This window comes from Haliotis cracherodii, unplaced genomic scaffold (genome assembly GCF_022045235.1).
Source record: "Haliotis cracherodii isolate W230 unplaced genomic scaffold, xgHalCrac1.p SCAF_3, whole genome shotgun sequence".
NCBI classification, from domain to species: Eukaryota; Metazoa; Mollusca; class Gastropoda; order Lepetellida; family Haliotidae; genus Haliotis; species Haliotis cracherodii.
In genome coordinates, this window is record NW_027266286.1 from 57,865,953 (window position 1) to 57,878,280 (window position 12,328).

The following is a 12,328-nucleotide window of genomic DNA, read 5'->3' on the forward strand; positions in this document are numbered from 1 at the left end:
AAAATCATTTTTATTAAAAAAAAAATGTTTAAATGTATTCTTGACTTGATATGCGACACGGGTCTGCAATGTACAGTGTAGTGAAAAAAAATAATTCTATTTAAATGCATATGACACTGCAGTTGCATCCATATGGAGCAAATGTATACGTCACTTGAATACTTCCTTCTTTTCAGCTTCTTTCTTGCCTAAGGAGTGAGAAGCTTAGAAACGAGGCGGTGAGTGTGAAGCATCGGTGGTCTAGTGGTAGAATACTCGCCTGCCACGCGGGTGACCCGGGTTCGATTCCCGGTCGATGCACATTGTTTTTGTGCCTCTTGCCAACAAAAGGAATAGACACTCTCAAAAAGCGCGTCTCCAGAAAGCTGTGTTCAATCTGTGACGCAATGCGATTGTTGTCAGTGATGTCACGTTTCTATGACGTCGTGCCATTGTGAGGTCACGAACGGGTCCCAAAATAGTCATTTGCCTGTTGGAATGATAATACGTATGCATTTACATGACTCTATTTGAAGGACTTCTACGGGTGGGATGTGCTGTGAATTTTAGCATTGTTCTGTACATGAATCGGTGCTTATCTGCAAACTACATTGACAGTGTCGGGCTATCAATTAAGCAATAATATGGCTGGTTCTACGTTCGATTACTCACAATATTTCATTTAATAGCGTGATTGAAAAGAAATAGAAAGTGTCAACAGAATGTACACACACCAACACGGTGCGTATTTATCATTGGAGGGTGCCATTTGTACTTTTCACCGACGGACTGTGAAGTTACATTTCTCATTCCCAGTCCCTACTGAAATAAAAAGATGCGTCGGCCGGGAATCGAACCCGGATCGACTGCTTGGAAGGCAACCATGCTAACCTTTACACCACCGACGCTGTCCATGTGGTGCATAGCCGGAAAAGACAACTTAATGAATTTCTCTGATTGATTGACCACGCCTGGAGGCACGCCTTTAAACGAAATTGCTTACGTCGCAAAATCATTTTTATTAAAAAAAAAATGTTTAAATGTATTCTTGACTTGATATGCGACACGGGTCTGCAATGTACAGTGTAGTGAAAAAAAATAATTCTATTTAAATGCATATGACACTGCAGTTGCATCCATATGGAGCAAATGTATACGTCACTTGAATACTTCCTTCTTTTCAGCTTCTTTCTTGCCTAAGGAGTGAGAAGCTTAGAAACGAGGCGGTGAGTGTGAAGCATCGGTGGTCTAGTGGTAGAATACTCGCCTGCCACGCGGGTGACCCGGGTTCGATTCCCGGTCGATGCACATTGTTTTTGTGCCTCTTGCCAACAAAAGGAATAGACACTCTCAAAAAGCGCGTCTCCAGAAAGCTGTGTTCAATCTGTGACGCAATGCGATTGTTGTCAGTGATGTCACGTTTCTATGACGTCGTGCCATTGTGAGGTCACGAACGGGTCCCAAAATAGTCATTTGCCTGTTGGAATGATAATACGTATGCATTTACATGACTCTATTTGAAGGACTTCTACGGGTGGGATGTGCTGTGAATTTTAGCATTGTTCTGTACATGAATCGGTGCTTATCTGCAAACTACATTGACAGTGTCGGGCTATCAATTAAGCAATAATATGGCTGGTTCTACGTTCGATTACTCACAATATTTCATTTAATAGCGTGATTGAAAAGAAATAGAAAGTGTCAACAGAATGTACACACACCAACACGGTGCGTATTTATCATTGGAGGGTGCCATTTGTACTTTTCACCGACGGACTGTGAAGTTACATTTCTCATTCCCAGTCCCTACTGAAATAAAAAGATGCGTCGGCCGGGAATCGAACTCGGATCGACTGCTTGGAAGGCAACCATGCTAACCTTTACACCACCGACGCTGTCCATGTGGTGCATAGCCGGAAAAGACAACTTAATGAATTTCTCTGATTGATTGACCACGCCTGGAGGCACGCCTTTAAACGAAATTGCTTACGTCGCAAAATCATTTTTATTAAAAAAAAAATGTTTAAATGTATTCTTGACTTGATATGCGACACGGGTCTGCAATGTACAGTGTAGTGAAAAAAAATAATTCTATTTAAATGCATATGACACTGCAGTTGCATCCATATGGAGCAAATGTATACGTCACTTGAATACTTCCTTCTTTTCAGCTTCTTTCTTGCCTAAGGAGTGAGAAGCTTAGAAACGAGGCGGTGAGTGTGAAGCATCGGTGGTCTAGTGGTAGAATACTCGCCTGCCACGCGGGTGACCCGGGTTCGATTCCCGGTCGATGCACATTGTTTTTGTGCCTCTTGCCAACAAAAGGAATAGACACTCTCAAAAAGCGCGTCTCCAGAAAGCTGTGTTCAATCTGTGACGCAATGCGATTGTTGTCAGTGATGTCACGTTTCTATGACGTCGTGCCATTGTGAGGTCACGAACGGGTCCCAAAATAGTCATTTGCCTGTTGGAATGATAATACGTATGCATTTACATGACTCTATTTGAAGGACTTCTACGGGTGGGATGTGCTGTGAATTTTAGCATTGTTCTGTACATGAATCGGTGCTTATCTGCAAACTACATTGACAGTGTCGGGCTATCAATTAAGCAATAATATGGCTGGTTCTACGTTCGATTACTCACAATATTTCATTTAATAGCGTGATTGAAAAGAAATAGAAAGTGTCAACAGAATGTACACACACCAACACGGTGCGTATTTATCATTGGAGGGTGCCATTTGTACTTTTCACCGACGGACTGTGAAGTTACATTTCTCATTCCCAGTCCCTACTGAAATAAAAAGATGCGTCGGCCGGGAATCGAACCCGGATCGACTGCTTGGAAGGCAACCATGCTAACCTTTACACCACCGACGCTGTCCATGTGGTGCATAGCCGGAAAAGACAACTTAATGAATTTCTCTGATTGATTGACCACGCCTGGAGGCACGCCTTTAAACGAAATTGCTTACGTCGCAAAATCATTTTTATTAAAAAAAAAATGTTTAAATGTATTCTTGACTTGATATGCGACACGGGTCTGCAATGTACAGTGTAGTGAAAAAAAATAATTCTATTTAAATGCATATGACACTGCAGTTGCATCCATATGGAGCAAATGTATACGTCACTTGAATACTTCCTTCTTTTCAGCTTCTTTCTTGCCTAAGGAGTGAGAAGCTTAGAAACGAGGCGGTGAGTGTGAAGCATCGGTGGTCTAGTGGTAGAATACTCGCCTGCCACGCGGGTGACCCGGGTTCGATTCCCGGTCGATGCACATTGTTTTTGTGCCTCTTGCCAACAAAAGGAATAGACACTCTCAAAAAGCGCGTCTCCAGAAAGCTGTGTTCAATCTGTGACGCAATGCGATTGTTGTCAGTGATGTCACGTTTCTATGACGTCGTGCCATTGTGAGGTCACGAACGGGTCCCAAAATAGTCATTTGCCTGTTGGAATGATAATACGTATGCATTTACATGACTCTATTTGAAGGACTTCTACGGGTGGGATGTGCTGTGAATTTTAGCATTGTTCTGTACATGAATCGGTGCTTATCTGCAAACTACATTGACAGTGTCGGGCTATCAATTAAGCAATAATATGGCTGGTTCTACGTTCGATTACTCACAATATTTCATTTAATAGCGTGATTGAAAAGAAATAGAAAGTGTCAACAGAATGTACACACACCAACACGGTGCGTATTTATCATTGGAGGGTGCCATTTGTACTTTTCACCGACGGACTGTGAAGTTACATTTCTCATTCCCAGTCCCTACTGAAATAAAAAGATGCGTCGGCCGGGAATCGAACCCGGATCGACTGCTTGGAAGGCAACCATGCTAACCTTTACACCACCGACGCTGTCCATGTGGTGCATAGCCGGAAAAGACAACTTAATGAATTTCTCTGATTGATTGACCACGCCTGGAGGCACGCCTTTAAACGAAATTGCTTACGTCGCAAAATCATTTTTATTAAAAAAAAAATGTTTAAATGTATTCTTGACTTGATATGCGACACGGGTCTGCAATGTACAGTGTAGTGAAAAAAAATAATTCTATTTAAATGCATATGACACTGCAGTTGCATCCATATGGAGCAAATGTATACGTCACTTGAATACTTCCTTCTTTTCAGCTTCTTTCTTGCCTAAGGAGTGAGAAGCTTAGAAACGAGGCGGTGAGTGTGAAGCATCGGTGGTCTAGTGGTAGAATACTCGCCTGCCACGCGGGTGACCCGGGTTCGATTCCCGGTCGATGCACATTGTTTTTGTGCCTCTTGCCAACAAAAGGAATAGACACTCTCAAAAAGCGCGTCTCCAGAAAGCTGTGTTCAATCTGTGACGCAATGCGATTGTTGTCAGTGATGTCACGTTTCTATGACGTCGTGCCATTGTGAGGTCACGAACGGGTCCCAAAATAGTCATTTGCCTGTTGGAATGATAATACGTATGCATTTACATGACTCTATTTGAAGGACTTCTACGGGTGGGATGTGCTGTGAATTTTAGCATTGTTCTGTACATGAATCGGTGCTTATCTGCAAACTACATTGACAGTGTCGGGCTATCAATTAAGCAATAATATGGCTGGTTCTACGTTCGATTACTCACAATATTTCATTTAATAGCGTGATTGAAAAGAAATAGAAAGTGTCAACAGAATGTACACACACCAACACGGTGCGTATTTATCATTGGAGGGTGCCATTTGTACTTTTCACCGACGGACTGTGAAGTTACATTTCTCATTCCCAGTCCCTACTGAAATAAAAAGATGCGTCGGCCGGGAATCGAACCCGGATCGACTGCTTGGAAGGCAACCATGCTAACCTTTACACCACCGACGCTGTCCATGTGGTGCATAGCCGGAAAAGACAACTTAATGAATTTCTCTGATTGATTGACCACGCCTGGAGGCACGCCTTTAAACGAAATTGCTTACGTCGCAAAATCATTTTTATTAAAAAAAAAATGTTTAAATGTATTCTTGACTTGATATGCGACACGGGTCTGCAATGTACAGTGTAGTGAAAAAAAATAATTCTATTTAAATGCATATGACACTGCAGTTGCATCCATATGGAGCAAATGTATACGTCACTTGAATACTTCCTTCTTTTCAGCTTCTTTCTTGCCTAAGGAGTGAGAAGCTTAGAAACGAGGCGGTGAGTGTGAAGCATCGGTGGTCTAGTGGTAGAATACTCGCCTGCCACGCGGGTGACCCGGGTTCGATTCCCGGTCGATGCACATTGTTTTTGTGCCTCTTGCCAACAAAAGGAATAGACACTCTCAAAAAGCGCGTCTCCAGAAAGCTGTGTTCAATCTGTGACGCAATGCGATTGTTGTCAGTGATGTCACGTTTCTATGACGTCGTGCCATTGTGAGGTCACGAACGGGTCCCAAAATAGTCATTTGCCTGTTGGAATGATAATACGTATGCATTTACATGACTCTATTTGAAGGACTTCTACGGGTGGGATGTGCTGTGAATTTTAGCATTGTTCTGTACATGAATCGGTGCTTATCTGCAAACTACATTGACAGTGTCGGGCTATCAATTAAGCAATAATATGGCTGGTTCTACGTTCGATTACTCACAATATTTCATTTAATAGCGTGATTGAAAAGAAATAGAAAGTGTCAACAGAATGTACACACACCAACACGGTGCGTATTTATCATTGGAGGGTGCCATTTGTACTTTTCACCGACGGACTGTGAAGTTACATTTCTCATTCCCAGTCCCTACTGAAATAAAAAGATGCGTCGGCCGGGAATCGAACCCGGATCGACTGCTTGGAAGGCAACCATGCTAACCTTTACACCACCGACGCTGTCCATGTGGTGCATAGCCGGAAAAGACAACTTAATGAATTTCTCTGATTGATTGACCACGCCTGGAGGCACGCCTTTAAACGAAATTGCTTACGTCGCAAAATCATTTTTATTAAAAAAAAAATGTTTAAATGTATTCTTGACTTGATATGCGACACGGGTCTGCAATGTACAGTGTAGTGAAAAAAAATAATTCTATTTAAATGCATATGACACTGCAGTTGCATCCATATGGAGCAAATGTATACGTCACTTGAATACTTCCTTCTTTTCAGCTTCTTTCTTGCCTAAGGAGTGAGAAGCTTAGAAACGAGGCGGTGAGTGTGAAGCATCGGTGGTCTAGTGGTAGAATACTCGCCTGCCACGCGGGTGACCCGGGTTCGATTCCCGGTCGATGCACATTGTTTTTGTGCCTCTTGCCAACAAAAGGAATAGACACTCTCAAAAAGCGCGTCTCCAGAAAGCTGTGTTCAATCTGTGACGCAATGCGATTGTTGTCAGTGATGTCACGTTTCTATGACGTCGTGCCATTGTGAGGTCACGAACGGGTCCCAAAATAGTCATTTGCCTGTTGGAATGATAATACGTATGCATTTACATGACTCTATTTGAAGGACTTCTACGGGTGGGATGTGCTGTGAATTTTAGCATTGTTCTGTACATGAATCGGTGCTTATCTGCAAACTACATTGACAGTGTCGGGCTATCAATTAAGCAATAATATGGCTGGTTCTACGTTCGATTACTCACAATATTTCATTTAATAGCGTGATTGAAAAGAAATAGAAAGTGTCAACAGAATGTACACACACCAACACGGTGCGTATTTATCATTGGAGGGTGCCATTTGTACTTTTCACCGACGGACTGTGAAGTTACATTTCTCATTCCCAGTCCCTACTGAAATAAAAAGATGCGTCGGCCGGGAATCGAACCCGGATCGACTGCTTGGAAGGCAACCATGCTAACCTTTACACCACCGACGCTGTCCATGTGGTGCATAGCCGGAAAAGACAACTTAATGAATTTCTCTGATTGATTGACCACGCCTGGAGGCACGCCTTTAAACGAAATTGCTTACGTCGCAAAATCATTTTTATTAAAAAAAAAATGTTTAAATGTATTCTTGACTTGATATGCGACACGGGTCTGCAATGTACAGTGTAGTGAAAAAAAATAATTCTATTTAAATGCATATGACACTGCAGTTGCATCCATATGGAGCAAATGTATACGTCACTTGAATACTTCCTTCTTTTCAGCTTCTTTCTTGCCTAAGGAGTGAGAAGCTTAGAAACGAGGCGGTGAGTGTGAAGCATCGGTGGTCTAGTGGTAGAATACTCGCCTGCCACGCGGGTGACCCGGGTTCGATTCCCGGTCGATGCACATTGTTTTTGTGCCTCTTGCCAACAAAAGGAATAGACACTCTCAAAAAGCGCGTCTCCAGAAAGCTGTGTTCAATCTGTGACGCAATGCGATTGTTGTCAGTGATGTCACGTTTCTATGACGTCGTGCCATTGTGAGGTCACGAACGGGTCCCAAAATAGTCATTTGCCTGTTGGAATGATAATACGTATGCATTTACATGACTCTATTTGAAGGACTTCTACGGGTGGGATGTGCTGTGAATTTTAGCATTGTTCTGTACATGAATCGGTGCTTATCTGCAAACTACATTGACAGTGTCGGGCTATCAATTAAGCAATAATATGGCTGGTTCTACGTTCGATTACTCACAATATTTCATTTAATAGCGTGATTGAAAAGAAATAGAAAGTGTCAACAGAATGTACACACACCAACACGGTGCGTATTTATCATTGGAGGGTGCCATTTGTACTTTTCACCGACGGACTGTGAAGTTACATTTCTCATTCCCAGTCCCTACTGAAATAAAAAGATGCGTCGGCCGGGAATCGAACCCGGATCGACTGCTTGGAAGGCAACCATGCTAACCTTTACACCACCGACGCTGTCCATGTGGTGCATAGCCGGAAAAGACAACTTAATGAATTTCTCTGATTGATTGACCACGCCTGGAGGCACGCCTTTAAACGAAATTGCTTACGTCGCAAAATCATTTTTATTAAAAAAAAAATGTTTAAATGTATTCTTGACTTGATATGCGACACGGGTCTGCAATGTACAGTGTAGTGAAAAAAAATAATTCTATTTAAATGCATATGACACTGCAGTTGCATCCATATGGAGCAAATGTATACGTCACTTGAATACTTCCTTCTTTTCAGCTTCTTTCTTGCCTAAGGAGTGAGAAGCTTAGAAACGAGGCGGTGAGTGTGAAGCATCGGTGGTCTAGTGGTAGAATACTCGCCTGCCACGCGGGTGACCCGGGTTCGATTCCCGGTCGATGCACATTGTTTTTGTGCCTCTTGCCAACAAAAGGAATAGACACTCTCAAAAAGCGCGTCTCCAGAAAGCTGTGTTCAATCTGTGACGCAATGCGATTGTTGTCAGTGATGTCACGTTTCTATGACGTCGTGCCATTGTGAGGTCACGAACGGGTCCCAAAATAGTCATTTGCCTGTTGGAATGATAATACGTATGCATTTACATGACTCTATTTGAAGGACTTCTACGGGTGGGATGTGCTGTGAATTTTAGCATTGTTCTGTACATGAATCGGTGCTTATCTGCAAACTACATTGACAGTGTCGGGCTATCAATTAAGCAATAATATGGCTGGTTCTACGTTCGATTACTCACAATATTTCATTTAATAGCGTGATTGAAAAGAAATAGAAAGTGTCAACAGAATGTACACACACCAACACGGTGCGTATTTATCATTGGAGGGTGCCATTTGTACTTTTCACCGACGGACTGTGAAGTTACATTTCTCATTCCCAGTCCCTACTGAAATAAAAAGATGCGTCGGCCGGGAATCGAACCCGGATCGACTGCTTGGAAGGCAACCATGCTAACCTTTACACCACCGACGCTGTCCATGTGGTGCATAGCCGGAAAAGACAACTTAATGAATTTCTCTGATTGATTGACCACGCCTGGAGGCACGCCTTTAAACGAAATTGCTTACGTCGCAAAATCATTTTTATTAAAAAAAAAATGTTTAAATGTATTCTTGACTTGATATGCGACACGGGTCTGCAATGTACAGTGTAGTGAAAAAAAATAATTCTATTTAAATGCATATGACACTGCAGTTGCATCCATATGGAGCAAATGTATACGTCACTTGAATACTTCCTTCTTTTCAGCTTCTTTCTTGCCTAAGGAGTGAGAAGCTTAGAAACGAGGCGGTGAGTGTGAAGCATCGGTGGTCTAGTGGTAGAATACTCGCCTGCCACGCGGGTGACCCGGGTTCGATTCCCGGTCGATGCACATTGTTTTTGTGCCTCTTGCCAACAAAAGGAATAGACACTCTCAAAAAGCGCGTCTCCAGAAAGCTGTGTTCAATCTGTGACGCAATGCGATTGTTGTCAGTGATGTCACGTTTCTATGACGTCGTGCCATTGTGAGGTCACGAACGGGTCCCAAAATAGTCATTTGCCTGTTGGAATGATAATACGTATGCATTTACATGACTCTATTTGAAGGACTTCTACGGGTGGGATGTGCTGTGAATTTTAGCATTGTTCTGTACATGAATCGGTGCTTATCTGCAAACTACATTGACAGTGTCGGGCTATCAATTAAGCAATAATATGGCTGGTTCTACGTTCGATTACTCACAATATTTCATTTAATAGCGTGATTGAAAAGAAATAGAAAGTGTCAACAGAATGTACACACACCAACACGGTGCGTATTTATCATTGGAGGGTGCCATTTGTACTTTTCACCGACGGACTGTGAAGTTACATTTCTCATTCCCAGTCCCTACTGAAATAAAAAGATGCGTCGGCCGGGAATCGAACCCGGATCGACTGCTTGGAAGGCAACCATGCTAACCTTTACACCACCGACGCTGTCCATGTGGTGCATAGCCGGAAAAGACAACTTAATGAATTTCTCTGATTGATTGACCACGCCTGGAGGCACGCCTTTAAACGAAATTGCTTACGTCGCAAAATCATTTTTATTAAAAAAAAAATGTTTAAATGTATTCTTGACTTGATATGCGACACGGGTCTGCAATGTACAGTGTAGTGAAAAAAAATAATTCTATTTAAATGCATATGACACTGCAGTTGCATCCATATGGAGCAAATGTATACGTCACTTGAATACTTCCTTCTTTTCAGCTTCTTTCTTGCCTAAGGAGTGAGAAGCTTAGAAACGAGGCGGTGAGTGTGAAGCATCGGTGGTCTAGTGGTAGAATACTCGCCTGCCACGCGGGTGACCCGGGTTCGATTCCCGGTCGATGCACATTGTTTTTGTGCCTCTTGCCAACAAAAGGAATAGACACTCTCAAAAAGCGCGTCTCCAGAAAGCTGTGTTCAATCTGTGACGCAATGCGATTGTTGTCAGTGATGTCACGTTTCTATGACGTCGTGCCATTGTGAGGTCACGAACGGGTCCCAAAATAGTCATTTGCCTGTTGGAATGATAATACGTATGCATTTACATGACTCTATTTGAAGGACTTCTACGGGTGGGATGTGCTGTGAATTTTAGCATTGTTCTGTACATGAATCGGTGCTTATCTGCAAACTACATTGACAGTGTCGGGCTATCAATTAAGCAATAATATGGCTGGTTCTACGTTCGATTACTCACAATATTTCATTTAATAGCGTGATTGAAAAGAAATAGAAAGTGTCAACAGAATGTACACACACCAACACGGTGCGTATTTATCATTGGAGGGTGCCATTTGTACTTTTCACCGACGGACTGTGAAGTTACATTTCTCATTCCCAGTCCCTACTGAAATAAAAAGATGCGTCGGCCGGGAATCGAACCCGGATCGACTGCTTGGAAGGCAACCATGCTAACCTTTACACCACCGACGCTGTCCATGTGGTGCATAGCCGGAAAAGACAACTTAATGAATTTCTCTGATTGATTGACCACGCCTGGAGGCACGCCTTTAAACGAAATTGCTTACGTCGCAAAATCATTTTTATTAAAAAAAAAATGTTTAAATGTATTCTTGACTTGATATGCGACACGGGTCTGCAATGTACAGTGTAGTGAAAAAAAATAATTCTATTTAAATGCATATGACACTGCAGTTGCATCCATATGGAGCAAATGTATACGTCACTTGAATACTTCCTTCTTTTCAGCTTCTTTCTTGCCTAAGGAGTGAGAAGCTTAGAAACGAGGCGGTGAGTGTGAAGCATCGGTGGTCTAGTGGTAGAATACTCGCCTGCCACGCGGGTGACCCGGGTTCGATTCCCGGTCGATGCACATTGTTTTTGTGCCTCTTGCCAACAAAAGGAATAGACACTCTCAAAAAGCGCGTCTCCAGAAAGCTGTGTTCAATCTGTGACGCAATGCGATTGTTGTCAGTGATGTCACGTTTCTATGACGTCGTGCCATTGTGAGGTCACGAACGGGTCCCAAAATAGTCATTTGCCTGTTGGAATGATAATACGTATGCATTTACATGACTCTATTTGAAGGACTTCTACGGGTGGGATGTGCTGTGAATTTTAGCATTGTTCTGTACATGAATCGGTGCTTATCTGCAAACTACATTGACAGTGTCGGGCTATCAATTAAGCAATAATATGGCTGGTTCTACGTTCGATTACTCACAATATTTCATTTAATAGCGTGATTGAAAAGAAATAGAAAGTGTCAACAGAATGTACACACACCAACACGGTGCGTATTTATCATTGGAGGGTGCCATTTGTACTTTTCACCGACGGACTGTGAAGTTACATTTCTCATTCCCAGTCCCTACTGAAATAAAAAGATGCGTCGGCCGGGAATCGAACCCGGATCGACTGCTTGGAAGGCAACCATGCTAACCTTTACACCACCGACGCTGTCCATGTGGTGCATAGCCGGAAAAGACAACTTAATGAATTTCTCTGATTGATTGACCACGCCTGGAGGCACGCCTTTAAACGAAATTGCTTACGTCGCAAAATCATTTTTATTAAAAAAAAAATGTTTAAATGTATTCTTGACTTGATATGCGACACGGGTCTGCAATGTACAGTGTAGTGAAAAAAAATAATTCTATTTAAATGCATATGACACTGCAGTTGCATCCATATGGAGCAAATGTATACGTCACTTGAATACTTCCTTCTTTTCAGCTTCTTTCTTGCCTAAGGAGTGAGAAGCTTAGAAACGAGGCGGTGAGTGTGAAGCATCGGTGGTCTAGTGGTAGAATACTCGCCTGCCACGCGGGTGACCCGGGTTCGATTCCCGGTCGATGCACATTGTTTTTGTGCCTCTTGCCAACAAAAGGAATAGACACTCTCAAAAAGCGCGTCTCCAGAAAGCTGTGTTCAATCTGTGACGCAATGCGATTGTTGTCAGTGATGTCACGTTTCTATGACGTCGTGCCATTGTGAGGTCACGAACGGGTCCCAAAATAGTCATTTGCCTGTTGGAATGATAA

At 42.6% G+C, this 12,328-nt stretch overlaps 25 non-coding genes across 25 annotated transcripts; 13 read left to right on the forward strand and 12 right to left on the reverse strand.

The window, feature by feature from the left end:
• The first annotated feature begins 229 nt into the window (after positions 1 to 229).
• On the forward strand, positions 230 to 300 carry Trnag-gcc (transfer RNA glycine (anticodon GCC)). The gene has a single exon. It is a non-coding gene; the product is annotated as a tRNA-Gly (tRNA).
• A 515-nt stretch (positions 301 to 815) lies between these two features.
• Positions 816 to 887, reverse strand: Trnag-ucc (transfer RNA glycine (anticodon UCC)). Its single transcript has one exon. It is a non-coding gene; the product is annotated as a tRNA-Gly (tRNA).
• A 329-nt stretch (positions 888 to 1,216) lies between these two features.
• Trnag-gcc (transfer RNA glycine (anticodon GCC)) lies at positions 1,217 to 1,287 on the forward strand. Its single transcript has one exon. It is a non-coding gene; the product is annotated as a tRNA-Gly (tRNA).
• A 515-nt stretch (positions 1,288 to 1,802) lies between these two features.
• Positions 1,803 to 1,874, reverse strand: Trnag-ucc (transfer RNA glycine (anticodon UCC)). The gene has a single exon. It is a non-coding gene; the product is annotated as a tRNA-Gly (tRNA).
• A 329-nt stretch (positions 1,875 to 2,203) lies between these two features.
• On the forward strand, positions 2,204 to 2,274 carry Trnag-gcc (transfer RNA glycine (anticodon GCC)). The gene has a single exon. It is a non-coding gene; the product is annotated as a tRNA-Gly (tRNA).
• A 515-nt stretch (positions 2,275 to 2,789) lies between these two features.
• On the reverse strand, positions 2,790 to 2,861 carry Trnag-ucc (transfer RNA glycine (anticodon UCC)). Its single transcript has one exon. It is a non-coding gene; the product is annotated as a tRNA-Gly (tRNA).
• A 329-nt stretch (positions 2,862 to 3,190) lies between these two features.
• Positions 3,191 to 3,261, forward strand: Trnag-gcc (transfer RNA glycine (anticodon GCC)). Its single transcript has one exon. It is a non-coding gene; the product is annotated as a tRNA-Gly (tRNA).
• Positions 3,262 to 3,776: 515 nt separating this feature from the next.
• Positions 3,777 to 3,848, reverse strand: Trnag-ucc (transfer RNA glycine (anticodon UCC)). Its single transcript has one exon. It is a non-coding gene; the product is annotated as a tRNA-Gly (tRNA).
• Positions 3,849 to 4,177: 329 nt separating this feature from the next.
• On the forward strand, positions 4,178 to 4,248 carry Trnag-gcc (transfer RNA glycine (anticodon GCC)). Its single transcript has one exon. It is a non-coding gene; the product is annotated as a tRNA-Gly (tRNA).
• A 515-nt stretch (positions 4,249 to 4,763) lies between these two features.
• Trnag-ucc (transfer RNA glycine (anticodon UCC)) lies at positions 4,764 to 4,835 on the reverse strand. Its single transcript has one exon. It is a non-coding gene; the product is annotated as a tRNA-Gly (tRNA).
• Positions 4,836 to 5,164: 329 nt separating this feature from the next.
• On the forward strand, positions 5,165 to 5,235 carry Trnag-gcc (transfer RNA glycine (anticodon GCC)). The gene has a single exon. It is a non-coding gene; the product is annotated as a tRNA-Gly (tRNA).
• Positions 5,236 to 5,750: 515 nt separating this feature from the next.
• On the reverse strand, positions 5,751 to 5,822 carry Trnag-ucc (transfer RNA glycine (anticodon UCC)). Its single transcript has one exon. It is a non-coding gene; the product is annotated as a tRNA-Gly (tRNA).
• Positions 5,823 to 6,151: 329 nt separating this feature from the next.
• On the forward strand, positions 6,152 to 6,222 carry Trnag-gcc (transfer RNA glycine (anticodon GCC)). The gene has a single exon. It is a non-coding gene; the product is annotated as a tRNA-Gly (tRNA).
• Positions 6,223 to 6,737: 515 nt separating this feature from the next.
• On the reverse strand, positions 6,738 to 6,809 carry Trnag-ucc (transfer RNA glycine (anticodon UCC)). The gene has a single exon. It is a non-coding gene; the product is annotated as a tRNA-Gly (tRNA).
• A 329-nt stretch (positions 6,810 to 7,138) lies between these two features.
• On the forward strand, positions 7,139 to 7,209 carry Trnag-gcc (transfer RNA glycine (anticodon GCC)). Its single transcript has one exon. It is a non-coding gene; the product is annotated as a tRNA-Gly (tRNA).
• A 515-nt stretch (positions 7,210 to 7,724) lies between these two features.
• On the reverse strand, positions 7,725 to 7,796 carry Trnag-ucc (transfer RNA glycine (anticodon UCC)). Its single transcript has one exon. It is a non-coding gene; the product is annotated as a tRNA-Gly (tRNA).
• Positions 7,797 to 8,125: 329 nt separating this feature from the next.
• Trnag-gcc (transfer RNA glycine (anticodon GCC)) lies at positions 8,126 to 8,196 on the forward strand. Its single transcript has one exon. It is a non-coding gene; the product is annotated as a tRNA-Gly (tRNA).
• Positions 8,197 to 8,711: 515 nt separating this feature from the next.
• Positions 8,712 to 8,783, reverse strand: Trnag-ucc (transfer RNA glycine (anticodon UCC)). The gene has a single exon. It is a non-coding gene; the product is annotated as a tRNA-Gly (tRNA).
• Positions 8,784 to 9,112: 329 nt separating this feature from the next.
• Positions 9,113 to 9,183, forward strand: Trnag-gcc (transfer RNA glycine (anticodon GCC)). The gene has a single exon. It is a non-coding gene; the product is annotated as a tRNA-Gly (tRNA).
• A 515-nt stretch (positions 9,184 to 9,698) lies between these two features.
• Positions 9,699 to 9,770, reverse strand: Trnag-ucc (transfer RNA glycine (anticodon UCC)). The gene has a single exon. It is a non-coding gene; the product is annotated as a tRNA-Gly (tRNA).
• Positions 9,771 to 10,099: 329 nt separating this feature from the next.
• Positions 10,100 to 10,170, forward strand: Trnag-gcc (transfer RNA glycine (anticodon GCC)). The gene has a single exon. It is a non-coding gene; the product is annotated as a tRNA-Gly (tRNA).
• A 515-nt stretch (positions 10,171 to 10,685) lies between these two features.
• Trnag-ucc (transfer RNA glycine (anticodon UCC)) lies at positions 10,686 to 10,757 on the reverse strand. Its single transcript has one exon. It is a non-coding gene; the product is annotated as a tRNA-Gly (tRNA).
• Positions 10,758 to 11,086: 329 nt separating this feature from the next.
• On the forward strand, positions 11,087 to 11,157 carry Trnag-gcc (transfer RNA glycine (anticodon GCC)). Its single transcript has one exon. It is a non-coding gene; the product is annotated as a tRNA-Gly (tRNA).
• A 515-nt stretch (positions 11,158 to 11,672) lies between these two features.
• Positions 11,673 to 11,744, reverse strand: Trnag-ucc (transfer RNA glycine (anticodon UCC)). The gene has a single exon. It is a non-coding gene; the product is annotated as a tRNA-Gly (tRNA).
• Positions 11,745 to 12,073: 329 nt separating this feature from the next.
• Trnag-gcc (transfer RNA glycine (anticodon GCC)) lies at positions 12,074 to 12,144 on the forward strand. The gene has a single exon. It is a non-coding gene; the product is annotated as a tRNA-Gly (tRNA).
• Positions 12,145 to 12,328: the final 184 nt, after the last annotated feature.